This window comes from Dipteris shenzhenensis, chromosome 26, assembly GCF_047967505.1.
Source record: "Dipteris shenzhenensis isolate YYH24624 ecotype China chromosome 26, Dip_SZ_1.0, whole genome shotgun sequence".
NCBI classification, from domain to species: domain Eukaryota; kingdom Viridiplantae; phylum Streptophyta; class Polypodiopsida; order Gleicheniales; family Dipteridaceae; genus Dipteris; species Dipteris shenzhenensis.
The window spans coordinates 30283639-30298315 of record NC_141621.1 but is presented as its reverse complement, the minus strand read 5'-3'; the positions used below and the strand labels follow the sequence as shown (position 1 = coordinate 30298315).

General features: G+C 42.0%; 1 non-coding gene across 1 annotated transcript; it reads right to left on the bottom strand.

Annotated features, from left to right (window-relative positions):
- Positions 1-13587: 13587 nt before the first annotated feature.
- Positions 13588-13725, bottom strand: LOC147884936 (U4 spliceosomal RNA). Its single transcript, XR_015543601.1, has one exon. It is a non-coding gene; the product is annotated as a U4 spliceosomal RNA (small nuclear RNA).
- Between the last annotated feature and the right edge of the window lie 952 nt (positions 13726-14677).

Sequence of the window (14677 nt, the reverse complement as noted above, 5' to 3'; positions counted from 1 at the left end):
CTTGCTTTGCTTACTTTCTTGTAGATAGGTGCGCCTTGCTCGTTGTAGATCATGGTTCAAGATTGGGAGCTTATAAAGCTTGTAGATAGCACTTTTTTTGCTTGTCATAGCTCTTTAGAGACGGAGATGAAAGGTGACAAGCTTTCCCTCAAACTAGAATGTCTTTTCTTTTCCTATCTATCTCTCACAAAGGAAAGAATATATGAACGAAAATGTTTAACTCTCATGGACGGAATTCTTTCAATCTAAATCCTATAAACTAACCTAGGAGAAAACATGTGCTCCTAAGGCAAGCCTACACCTAATCTAGGAGACTAGACGTAAGCTCTAATACCATGTCAAATCGGGGGATCAAGCTCTCCTAGTCACTAAGATAACATCCTAATACAACACTAATCTAAGGAGGATGCAACCTAAGTGCAAACATGATGAAGAGAGTGCTCATGACATGTACCTCAAGTCAATTAGGTTCCAAGATAGATTAGCTTGGACTCATAAAGAGAATCTTGAGTTAGTGCAAAGTGCTTGATTGATATTACTTCAAATGAACCTCCCTTTTATAGGTGAGGGTACTTACATCCATATGCTTGCTCACATGTGGGATATGTCCTCCATGCCATGTGGCAGCTTGCCCTTTACTCATACCTTTGCTCTACATGTGCTCATGGCACCATAACTCTCAACACTTTGATCTTCCACTACATCACCTTGTAAATTTTCATTTTCTTTGTTTATCTTTCCTTTGGAGCCACCTTTTAGGTTGGCTATGTCAATGAAATATTTGATTTCATATCACTAAATCACCTTGAAATAATTTGATGCATTAGATGAGAAAATATATATTTTGAAGAGGAATCTAAAATTTTCAATTTCTATGTTTTCTTAGTCATGGAGGTTGGCTATGTCCACGTATCTTTTATTTTAATTTTTAGGTTGGCTATTATATCACCTTGTAAATGATTGATACACTTCATAATTTCCTATGAAGAAATATAGATTTTGAAGGGGTAGATGAAGGAGTTTGACAACTTCGGCCATTTTGATGTCCATTTTTTACAAATAAAGAAGGAATTTGACCACGATGCAGAAGGCAAAATTGGTCAGGACATCATGGGGTGTCCAAAAATGCACAAACCCGCAACAGTCTCCAAATGGCCAAATTCGTGCCGTGGCGGGTTTGTGCATTTTTGGACACCCCATGATGTCCTAACCAACTTTGCCTTCTGCCCTGTGGTCAAATTTCTACATTTGCCAAAAATGATCACCAAAATTACCAAACTTGGTCGAGAGTATTATTTTGACTTGGAATATTCATAATATTTTCGTAAATTAATTTTACAAAAGTATATATACAAGTAATAGAACTTAATTGCATGGAATATGAAGAGAATAGTAAAATAGCTATAACTTCTGCGCTATAACTCCGATTGCAAATTTTTTTAGTTCAAAATCGAGAGCGTGAGTAGCTCTATGATATTTGACTGAAAAAATATCCCCGAATGTTTAAATTCAATATAGAAGACCTTCAAAAATCAGTCACAAGTTGAGGGGGTCATAAATTTGTAATTACTTTGGATACAAATGAAGGAAAAGGGACTAGTTTGCATCTAAAAGGTTCATCTCTCTACACAACAAACTTGAAGGTGATGTATTCAATACTCTACAATTCAAAGCGACATTACCTTATATTGAATTAACAACACATTCAAAATTTCAACCATAACTGAATCAAAATTATTGCTTATGACATGGTATCTTGCGAGGAAGAGAATGTGATAAAATGTACATTTTTGTATTATAATCTCTCCATTCAAATACAAAGACTCTTCATAGCCTATACCTCCTCTTTGCTACCTAATACATAGAGAAAAGAGGCTTTTGTAATACTTATACCATTAAGACTCTCCTCTCAAAGTAGCTAGACACAGTTTTTTACACCATTGCCAATGGGATACAATGCAATAAGGGAAGCCATGTGATGTGGATCACATTGATCAAGCTGTCAATACTTTGATGCACTTCAGTAGTTAAGTAGGCCATTCTAAAAATTGGATGTGAAAGACCACAACGTATCCTCCTGCTCCACTAATATAGTGCACCAATGAGTGATCTCAAATGCCTCCTTCATCAATTCAACAACCATTACATTAGCAGACCTAACAAAGCACATTACATTAAAAGACCATAAAATATAAATCAATACATAGGATGCTTACCATCATGGCATTGTCTGCAAGCAAGGCAAATAGGTATAAAGTATAAACTTTAGACATGAAAACTTTATACATGTTAGTTGAAAACTTTACAGACGAAACCACACAATAAAACCATCAAAATAAAATTCATCAATGCTTTTAATGTCCTCCAAGTCATGAAGAAAACCTATGCAAATTCCAAAATGCCCAACCTACAATTTATGGACAGCTTGTACTAGTCAAACACATTGTTTGATGTTGCACGAGGGATAAAATGGACATTTTCATGCATTTCTCTAGATTCTTGCTTGCTATTCCACCATTTCAAATAAAGTTGAAGGACTAGACCTTTTGTTTTCCATGACTAAAAGATATTTCTGCACATAACTTACAGACAGTCCATTGTCAGTTATATAAAAGATTCCACTACTTCCCACTCCTATGTTAAAATAGGATCTTGTAAAGAAGAGAGGCAAGGAAGGTACATAGTCTAAGAAATACATCCTTCCTCTTGGGAAGCTTATGTGGACCCTTGGCAAAACCTTCCGTGACTATCTAGTTAGTCAAACTGTAAGTTCAAGTCATCCAATGCATTTTTCATGTTCTAGAACACACTAAAGGTCACAATATTGTCAACTTCTATCACTTTCTTCCTGACCATGCCTCTAGAACACACTAGAGCTCACAATATTGCCATCTTTGGCCACTTTGGTCACTTTGTTCCTGACCATGCCTCTACAACACACTAGAGCTCACAATATTGCCAGCTTGTGTCACTTTCTTCCTGACCATGCCTCCAGAACACACTAGAGCTCACAGCATTACCACCTTGCGTCACTGTATTCCAGACCAAGCTGTAGGAGAGAAAAGAGCACTTGTATCCTATATGAGAAGGAAAAGAAAGAGGGGAAAAGCTCCTGTAGGAGGACAAAGAGTTGCTATAGCAGAAGGAAAAGTACCTGTAGGAGGGAAAAGACCACCTGTACCAGAAGGAGAAGCGCCCGGAGAAGGGAAAGAGAACTTGTAGGATATGGCAGCTAAGCAAGAGGCCATAAAGCAAGAGAGGGCAGATCAAGAGAGGAAAGAGAAGGCAGAGGTAGAGCATGAGGGGATAGAGCAAGAGGAGGCACAGAAACAGTGAGAAGAGCAGGAGAGAGAAGACCAGCTATAGGAGATGCTACAACCCAAATTTTAAGAAATGGAGGGAGAGAGCAGCTGGACCAGAGAAAAGGAGAAGAGAGAGAGGGGGGGCAGACCTGCAGTAGGCTAGAGGACAAAAGAAATTCATCCAAAAGGTCCCACAATGGAGGGAGAGGGAAGTTGGAGTAGAGCACAGGAGCAGAGAAAAGGGGCAGACCTGCAGTAGGCTAGAGGACAAAAGAAATTCGTCCAAAAGGTCCCACAATGGAGGGAGAGGGCAGTTGGACCAGAGCAAAGGAGCAAAGAAAGGGATCGGACCTGCAATAGGCTAGAGGACAAAAGAAATTCGTCCAAAAGGTCCCACAATCGAGGGAGAGGGCAATTGGACCAGAGCAGAGGAGCAGAGAAAGAGGGGGCAGACCTGCAACACACCTAAGGAGAAGAGAAATTCACCCACAAGGGCCCACAAAGATATAAATGAGATTTGGGGATGATCAGGGTGGGTGCACATGGGAGAGTGGTCAAGCATAGGTTAAGGGGGAGGGAGGATGGTTTGGGTGGTCCCCAATGTAAGAGAAATCGCCAATAGGGGATCTCTACATGCCTGCCATCCCTCCACCTCAACATACCATTGCCCCACACAAAGGAGCACTCTCATTGGTACACCTCAAATCCCTCTCTAATCCCTTGAAATTAGGAAACACTAATTGGAGGCCCTTTTGAGACCCCATTTCTCCCCTAATGGGTAGGCACCGTCTTCTCCTTCCATTCTGAGGATGACAAAACTCACTAGAAAAGTTAGTCTATGAACTGTGATTTCTTGATTTCTCACGATTCCCAAAGGTTGGATCCTTCGTTGATCTGCCATTTTAACGTGAAATGGCACTGGGACGATTTCATGACAATAAAATATTTTGTATAAAGATTTAAATAAGATATTGAAACTTGATCCCCCATCCAAAAGGACGTTGGGGATTTTTTGTCTCTTTACTCCATGTGGATAGTGGGTACTTTGTAATCCACCTCTTCTACCATGGAAATATGTGTCTCTGGATCTTTTTGCTCAAGTGAGCTAGCATGCTGCTTATCAATTGTGAGAGGTAATGTTTTTTCCTACAACCTAGATATTAAATCATCTCTGAATGCTGGTACCAAGTTGAGAAGTTGATCTAGCATCATGCTACTGGTACCAAGCTAAGAAGTTGATCTAGCATCATGCTAAGTTGGGATTCTAGCAAGGCTTGAAACAATTCATCAGACGAACCTTTGTTATTGTGGGAGTTATGTTTAACCGTAGTACCTTTAAGGTGAACCTTGGTTTGAGAGGGTATGTTCGTTGCCTGCTTTGTCGCTTCTAGTGTCCTGGTCGGATAGGGTTCCCATTTGTTATTATTATTATCGCCCTGTGAGACTGGACATTGGCATTCTGGCCTGTTGGCTTGTTTGTCTTGGAATGTCCTTATTGTTGGGAGTTAAAGGGGTAAGGTATCTGTCATCCTTTGTTTTCCATGCATGGCTTCTTTGGTTGCATTAATCTCTTGGATGTGTTCAAGTTCTTGTTGTCACACTTTCTCATGTTGTACCCAATCAATGGGACGCTTTGAATTGCTTGGGGGGTTATATTTCTGTTCAGGATCCTCTGGAACTTTGCCCTTTGATCGGATCATGACCATAGCTTTGACTGTAGGTGAGTCGATATGACCTATCATTGGCGGAGTTACCACATCTATATCTCCCAATCACCTTCCGCCACCCTTATCTAGATAAAGATGTCGTATTTCTGCGCCTTCTCCATCTGAGCACGGTCGATGGTGCTGTTGTATGTTAGAAGAACTTGACGCGTTGTTTTTGCTCAACATTTCTGCAATGTAGTTGCTTGTCGGACTAGAGTCGGAACACGTTCTGAACTGCTAGTTGATTGGTCTGTCACAACCAAAGTAATTCGAGGTCGTTCGGAGGCAGGATCACCAAATGGGTTATGGGCTAAATTGACCAGAACAGAAAGATGTATCGGCTATGCAAGGCAACGGGACAATGTAGAAAGTAAAAGGTAATCGAACACAAGTCGCACTGTGTCTTAACTTAGAAATGTATTGTTCAAGGCAAAAGGTGACATAACAGAGAAAGATAGGAGCAAAAAGCTTTCTTCTTCCAATAACCAACAATACAACTTGCTCTTCTCCTCATAATATTCAACTAGTGAAGAGAGAGAGAGCTGTTACACTTATCATATTACCATGACTATGTTTTGTAAGAGTCTAAAAAGTTATTACTACCCATATGGTTGTTTTCCTCACTACTATTATTACTTATGCTGATTACAAAAGTGTGTTCCACTTGGTGCTGGGTTATCCCCTAACATGCACACACTCATAGATGTACTCTCAAAAGCATACATAAGAGTATACTATTATGTATAGTCTTTATGTATAAGAGTTTCTTTAACACTTATGTATGCTCTAAAGATTCATATACTCTTTACGTAGAAGATTATCTTTATGTATGAAGATACTATTATGTAGTCATGTACAAAAGAGTATATTCATGATTACATATTTAATAGTCTGTAGAGACAACATACATCTATATAAAAACATATATCTATATGAAAACTCATATGTACATAAGAACACATCTCTTTATGGAGACAACATATATCTATAAGAAACTAGTTGCAAATAAATGTAAATCATAAAAATGAATAAAAATTTGTACCTACTTAAATTCAAGCAATTAAATTTAAATAAGTAAATAAAATAAAATAAAAATAAACTAGTGAATTAATTCAAAAACAAATTAAGAAACTTCAAAATAGAAACAAAGTAGTAGCATTTTAGGTTGGGAGAAAGATGGCCTCCTCTAGCGATGGCGGTGGTGGTGGCGGTGGCATTGGAGATAGGGTTTTATCACCTTCAGCTAAGGACACCCACAATAGCACTCAAGACCTATAGGCTCTGAGTCACTATCATGAAGATAACAGCAAGTTAGATTTTGTCATGATGGATATAGTACGAAGCAAGAATGATGCGCTGGACGTCGAACTCCCCGTACCTGGCTTCACCCCCCACTTGGAGGAAGGGGACATGCAAAGAGTTGAAGGCTCTGAGGCACTGAGAAGATTACTAAAAGAGTTTAGGATCTCACCTGACAGCTTTCCCTCTCATTCCGCCAAGATTCAAGCAGAATAGAAAACACCAAGGCCGTCTCTTTCACAGCGCCAAAGCAAACTCGTCAGCCCAATGCACCAACTCAACAAAACACAATGCAACAAGACGCCGACAGGGAGACCAATGCAGGACATGCCACGAGGCACCTATGTTGGCGCGCTTCAAGGAGGTGGAAGAAGCATGTTCAAAGCTCCCCAAGCCTCGAAACAATCAGCTTAAGAGCAGCTCATGCGAAAGCCAGACGTATCTTCAGCGAACCTAGCAACACCGCAGCTGAGGCAGGCGACCAGTTGGGAAAGACTCTAGAGCAGATGGAAGCACTCTCAAAGGTAAGCTCCCGATTCTAAAAGTGCACAATGGTATCCTCAACAACGCGACCAAGTGGCTATGTTCATGCACATTAGTGGGATATATTCATGGCCCCCACCCCCCCGCTATGTTCCTAGAAGGATGAGTAAGAAATTTTTGAACACGTGAAGGTCTAAACGTGACACGTATCTGATTCTTGAGGAATGGGTACATTGTTTTTTTATTCGAAAAGCCACAAATGGCGACTGAGGTAGTACAGAAAGGCACTTGGACGATACGAAGTCAATCGCTCTGAGTCCAACTGTGGGAGCCTTACTTTAGTCCAAACTCACCACCGCCCTCAAAAGCGGTGGAATTCCCTGATTTCCCTTTATCACTTTTCCCTCAGCTTGAATCCCTTTGTCTCCCTCTAGGACAGTTTCTAGGACTAGAAACTGAGAGGTTTATTAGTCCCAGGGGTAACCCTCAGGGTTGTGTACTTATGGATTTGATTGTAGAGCCTCCAAACACTATTCGCGTTTTAGATGGGGATAATCCAAAAAGTTTTCTACAAGAATATTCCCAATTCCTGTTTTCTATGTAGATTAGGTGGACACTTCATTAAGGACTGCCCTTCTAGAGCTAATCACAGAAAGGAGACACCAATAGAGTCACATCAGGTATCTCAATAATCGGATAAGGTAGAAACGGAGGTCCTAGCAGAAACCCATCAACAAAAAGAGAAAGAAGAAAAGATAGCAGAAGGACAGAGAGATTCAAGAAAACAGATAGTGGAAGAAGAAGCTTTGGCCGGTGAGGAAAACACGAATAAAAGCTTAGGAGATGAGGAGTTTGTGGCCAACACACAAAACTTTGAAACTCAACTAGAGCAGGCAAAGCACGCACAGGATGAGCAAGAATTCACAGTGGTTAAAGGGAGACGAACAATATAGCAAGAAAAAGACACCTACTCCAGAACTCAAAAAGCTCCTCAAAGAAGATCTTGGCTGAGAGAGAAAAAAGGAGGATGTCAAAGGGATTTGTCTTATCACCTCAAGCCAGCCCAATGAATATCAAGAAATCGAGAAATAAAAACTCTACCCAATGATGATGAACAAAACATAAGAAAATTTTTCTTTTCTTAGCATAAATGTTCAGGGGCTCTCAAACGATCATAGGCCTCTGGTAGTAAAAAGAAGGCTGAGAACTAATAGTCTTAAGCCTGACTTCTCAACCCTTCAAGAAGTCAAAAATAGGAGTGCAAAGTTAAGGTGGCAGCTAAATCAGATAGACGACAAGAGAATGTGGATCATAACAAACCATGAGGAAGGAAGAGGGGGCGCAGCTTTGGGTATTGTAAATCATTTAGCCCAAGCTGTTAGTAACATTAACACAACTTTCAGGGGCTACGAAGTAGGTGTTGCCTTCACACATCCAAATCTCTCCTGTCAACTGTTTTCCATCTACGCTCCTAACCTCGAGAGACAAAACTTTACTGTGGGATAGAGCTCTTCTACCGGATAATGCCGTTCTACTAGGTGATTTTAACATGGTAGAAAGTAGGAGAGACAGATAGAGTGGTTTAGGCAATGTTGTCAGAGGGTGTGAACTTGTACCTTGGAACCGACTTAAAGATCGAGTAGCTCTTGTTGATATCACAGAACACACTTCCTTCACATGGACAAATAACCAAATAGGAGTGTTACACAGGAAAGCGAGTGTTACACAGGAAAGCGAGTGTTACACAGGAAAGCTCGCCTCGATAGAACTTTCTGCTCTAGAAAGGTTGTGGATGAGACACTCTACTTCAAAAGCAGTGCTTTAGCCATGCTTCTACTCTCAGACCATAAACCCATATGGGTTGAGATGGATAAAGGTGAATGGAAGATAACTAGATCTTGGTTCAAGGCCAACCCCTTCTTTTTTCAGCTTCCTTACGTTAAGGAGAAGGTAGTAAAAAATTTTGGAACAATGCTTTTGGGGACACAACAGAAATAACAGAAAACTGGATTAGGGCTACAAATAGAACAAAGATCTTTTTGAAGGCAATAAAGCACAGGGCATAAAAAGCAAGCGGCAAGACGACAAAAATTGAAAGACCAGATCAACTCTTTGGAGGGAGACTTCTCTGAGCAGGGTCAAACATTGTTTAGAAAAGCCAGGGATAATTTAAAAGTAGAAGCGGAGATCTCAACGAGGATACGTTCAAAAGCCTCACAAAGAAACATGCCAAAGAGTCCTTAGCTGCATTACAGGTAGAAGGCAGACTGGTTCAAGATCATGAAGAAAACATAGAAGTAGTTTATGACCATTTCCAAAATTTACTAGGAGAGACAGAGATCCTCACAATAGAGAAGGTTAGAGCTCAAGAGCTACGCAGACAGGTCAAGGAAAAAAAAGTCTCCAAATTTGATAGTAATTTTTTGGACAGGGACCTCTCCCTAGAAGAGCTAAAAGGGGCAGTTGACCAAATGGGAAAAGGTAAGACGCCAGGTGAGGATGGATTACCAGTAGAGTTTTATCAAACTTTTTGGGATACTGTGGGGCCCTTTCTACTAATGCTCTGGAAAGAATCTAAAGAAAATGGTTTCTTGGACCCAAGGATCAACATAGGAATGATAAAATTAATACCTAAATGGGGTCCAAAGGATGAACTCAAGAACTAGAGACCACTGGCAATGCTTAATTGCAGTTACAAATTTTTTAAAGCACAAGCCATTAGACTTCAGTCAAAGATGCAAGCGTGGATCAGAGAGGAACAAAAGGGATTCATATAGGGCAAACATATTCTGGAAGCCATCCTGACTCTTTGGGAAGGACTCGAACTTGCAAAAGAAACTCAGCAGGACATCTGTTTCCTAAAAGTGGACTTTGACAAAGCCTACGATAGGATGGAATGGGAATTTATTCTGTCATCACTAAAGGACTTGGGAGTCCTGTCTTTACCTCGTTGTAGATCTCCTATTGTGTCACGACAGAGGGAAAATAGAGATCAATGGTAAAGTCTCTCCTTCCTTCTCTCTAAAGAGATCTATCAGACAAGGTTGCCCTCTAGCTCCGCTCCTCTTTGCTATAGCGGCAGATGCTTTGGCATGGTTGGTAAATGATGGGCTGGTCACGGGTAACATCAAAGGGATCCAAGTAGAAGAGGGTAGACAAATCATTTGTTAAAAATTTACAAATGACACCAATCTAACACCTAGTAATGATGAGCACTCTGTTAGAAACACTTTGGAATGCCTCAATGTTTTCTGTCTAGCCTCAGGGTCTAGAATCAACCATGAAAAAACTGGCATTTTCGGTACGAGGAGCCCGCCACCTCACTTCTTGGTCAGTAAAGGCTGCAAAGAAATAAAAAAAGGAGAAGTCTTCAGACTCTTGGGCATCCCCATGGGCTTTGGATGCTCAATGAAGGACAGATGGGATTGGGTGATTGATCGACTCAAAGACAAGATAAACAGATGGCAAGGTCTCCAACCGATGCTAGCCAGAAGGAAATTTGTATTAAACCACTACATCTATCCTTTGGTTATCTACTTTATCTCCTGTTGGGCTACTACAGGAAAGAGTTGGTTCAAATCAATAGACTTTTCAGATCTTTCCTGTGGGGTGCAGACCACCATAAGGTTGCCAAGGTAAATTGGATTTTCTGCACGATGCCAAAAGAATTAGGAGGTCTGGGGAATGTAGATGTGGGAAAATCTTCTGCTTTACAAGCATTGAAAGAGCCAAACTCAACTTGGGCCACGCTGATACTCAGAAATATCAGCAGAGTCAAGCTTCGCAGGTGCAAACACTGGCAACACATCCCGGTGGGTACTGTTCTGTTTGACAGAGAAGAATGTGGACTTGATGGAGCTTCTCTTTGATAGTGTCGGCATTAGACCATAGTGTGTCGTTGAAAGTGGGTCTTGGACTAGGGTTGATGCCCCACCTATGTTGCCACGTTAGCACATGTGAAAGGTTGGCATGTCAGCACAAGACTGGAACGTGAAGAGGGAGAAAGAGGGGCTGCAACATGGGTAGCATGCACACATCCTTCTTATGTTTCTTTTAGGGAAGCCACGTGACCTACCCAAGCCAGCACACAGGCTTGGCAATAGGACCTGGTATATGGCAGGCACTGGGGCTGGTATGCACCCAGCCATAAGCCCTAGTAGTGGGAAGATGGGCTGAACCAGCAGAATGGCGCCCACTGGAAAGCCTATTTATAGGCAAAGGCAGAGAGCCTGACTCGTCAGCAGTCAGTCAGGTGGGCCTCCTCAAACTACTAATCTCGCCTCCCGACCTTCACTTCAGTGATATCAGAGCCACTATCTTGGCCTGCTCCCAGCTCCTTCATCTGCTCCTTGCTTGTCCCTGTTTCTTTCTACATTCTGCTCTCTCCCTTCCCTATATTTTCCAAGTTCCTCCTCTCATTCTTCTCCTCCTCCATTGCTCCCTCTTTCTCTGTCCATAGCTTCTCATTCTCCCTGCGCATCCTTCTCTTTCTCCTCCCCCCCCCCCCTCTACTCTATCCTTTCTCTTGCTCCTCCCCCCACTCCTATATTCCTCCTCTATCCTCTTCTCCTTCCCATGTCTACTTATTCTCCCTCCTTCCTTGCGCATGTTTATTCCCATATCTCCCTTCTCACACCTTCATTCCCTCACAATTCTCACACACCCCCATGTTCCCACTCACCATATCCACCAGGCAGCCTCAACACATTTTCCCATCCCTTCACAATTCGCACCGCGTCCTTTCAACCACGACTCACCACACTCCATTACAACGCTTCCCCCTCACAGCCACTCACACCTTATCCAATATTTGGGCACCTTACCACCCCCTCAGCCTCACCTGAGCCGACTCTTCCCACCTCACGAATCGTGCTCTCAGCCGCTTGGCTGTCCCACCTGCTCAGCCTTCCCCCACTCCTCGCACAATTCACTTTTCCCCATCCTCCTCACCAATCTGTAGCTCCAGCAGACCTCAGCAATCACGAGGTCGTCAAAGTCAAACGAAGGGGATCCATTAATGTAGTGCCTGCATCTGCTCCTAGACGATGCAAGCCAGAAACCCACTCCCTGGTTCAGGGTCAAGGGGTGGGGCTACTTTTATCCAAGGTCAAGGTGACACGTCAGTTAAAACAAGTAATCTGATCAAGGGTCAATCTGACCCGAGTTTTTAAAGAAGAAGAAGAGCAGCAGCAGCCAGAAGAAATCACCTAGCAGAAGACGACAACTTTCAAATGCCCACAACTCAATCTGAGCATTTCAACAGGAAACCATCGATTTGCAAGGATAGAATGTCAATGATGGATGCTATACCACTAGATATTTAATTTCTGGACATAATGGAGATGCAAGCAAATGTGGTGCTTCTTTAGAAAGGATAGCTGGCTGCAGATTACCTTGATCTCCCCACTTAACCTTTCAGTATCATATCCTCTTTTTCCCCCTTCCAGACAATGTTACATCAACCTGCGCATGCCTTGAGTCCATTTGTCGCTCTAACCTCTACGTTCAAACAAATGCTTTCAAGCTCAATCTTAGCAGTACACGCAAAATCCCTCATATTTATGTCCCCACACATTGCAGCTGGAGCATTCTGGCCTGAATGAGGCCTGGAATTGATTCTAGAGGCTACATGTGTAGCTCTAAGAGAAAGAAGCAATCTCAAAGTGACACTTGGTTTTGGTCTTTATGATGCTATGTTGATGCTTCAATGTTACATTGACTGGTGCATGCCTTGAGTCAATCTGTGGCTCTCAACCTCAAAGTGCAAGCAAATGCTTTCAAGCTAATCTTAGCATGTGCACGCATAATCCTTCATATTTTAGTTTCCACGGATTGCATTCTGGGCTGAATGAGGTGTGGAATGCATTCTAGCGGCTACATGTGCAGCTCTAAGAGAAACAAACATAATGGGTTTTGGATCTCTGATTGAGGGTAAGTTTATGGCCTCTAGATGGCTGAATGAGGCCTGGAATGGATTCTAGAGGCTACATGTCGTGCAGCTCTATGAGAAAGAAACATATGAAATTTTGGATCTCTAGTTAAATGGTAATTCTATGGCCTCTAAATGGCTTACAATATACATTAAGGATGTCGTATTAAGGGCAGATTGGACTATGTAAGGGGGAATGGAGCATGAGAAGGTCCATTCTGCTGTCTGACCTTGATAACGTCCCAATACCCATGATAGAGCAACGAATTGTGGCTGGCAATATATGGCCTGAAATAGTGTAAATTGTCGTAATTGGGCTCAATGTGAAATAGACTCAGGGCATCACTTAAGTTGAACTCGGTCCTCAAGCCAAATAACAGTTATCTTTGCCCTCCTTGGCCTTAAATTTCCTGTGGCAAAAACAGTGAGTCTCAGGTTGGCAAGGTGCCTTGGGCCGGTCGGGAGGTGGAAGAGGGAGATTTCAGGACTCTGACTTGCAGAAGAGAACGTGCTAGTATCTAATCAATAGGTAAAAGAGCTTCCACATAAGATAAAACAGAAAAAAATGCCAACAATATTATATGCCAAACAGAACCCACAGAGTAACATTAAGAACCGATTACCTGAAGATAATGTTCAGATAGACTCCGCAGGATGAGACTTCGATCCCCAGGCTTCCTCGCAGCACCAGCAAGCCACAAGAAAGTCAATTACCTTATCCCCTGCAGCCCGCCCTTTTCTTCCCTTCGCGACCTCCTCTGACTGGAGGGACAGTTCTTCCCCCTTTGTTCGGCCACCTTGAGATATGCCCAACGACTTAACACATTCACGCGCAATCCTCTTTGACCTTTTGAATTCTAAGGTCCGAGCCTAGGGCAGACCTTCCAGAAATCCTCTACGTCCCCGTGAAGGACGCGAAGAGGGGGGTTGGGAATAGTTTTCAACCAGCAATTGACGCGTCTTGGTAAATTCTCACAAACTGCGTCATCGCCCCCACCGCAAAGATGAGAAATGAAGTGGAGCGGACGTGATTTATATAATTCCTTCTCGTTGCAGATTCAGCCATTTCATTCACGGGACTTCACGTTTGTCCCTCCACGTGCTCACAATTGCTTTTTGGCTTCCATACTAGGTCAATTTAAATTCATAATTAGACGAGGGGCACACGCGTGCAGCACTGCCCCAAGTGGCTGAATAGAACTCTAGTTGATCCAGTTTCAAAGGGTCTTAAAAAAGAAACTTTCTAGTAGCTAGAGCTTTGCCCCTAACACGGCAATGTTAATAAAGAAAAATAAACAAGAGGGCACGATTTGTTGGCCCGGCAAATTTGATCGCTCCTTTACTACCCCTAGTATTCCCAACCTCTCTCTCTCATACATATGTATTTCTAAATCAATGTTTCTATAAAGATATTCATGACCACGAGGAAACTCTTTTATTAAAGCTCCTTTTATAAAAGCTAAAGTGACCTACAAGTAATCTATTAAATTACCAATTTTATGCATACGACCGTCATATATATTGCATAAGGGCTTCTCAATGATATCATCATCACAGCACTCAGCCCTAATTCGAAACTATTTCGATGTGAGAATTCTCGATTTATTTCCCTCTCAAATATCATGTGTCTATCTAAGTCAAAGGCACAACATTAAGAAGACATAAGGCCACATGAAGAAGCTGTAAGGAAGAATATGAATTTTTGGAGGAGTAATAAACGTTGTACCTTGGCCCTTCTTGCATCTTCTGAGAAGATTTCTTTGAATTGCTAGTATCATGACTCTTGAGAAAATGCTTTATTGAGAAGATCAAAATGCGCATCTACAAACTTTGTAGGAATTCGCACTTCTCTTGCCCTGAAGATCTGAACATTGAGATATAATTCTTGTGAATCTATCAACTCAAAGATGCACACATAGTGCACGTGCAACTGCTGCTCTCGAGCAAAGATTCCCCAG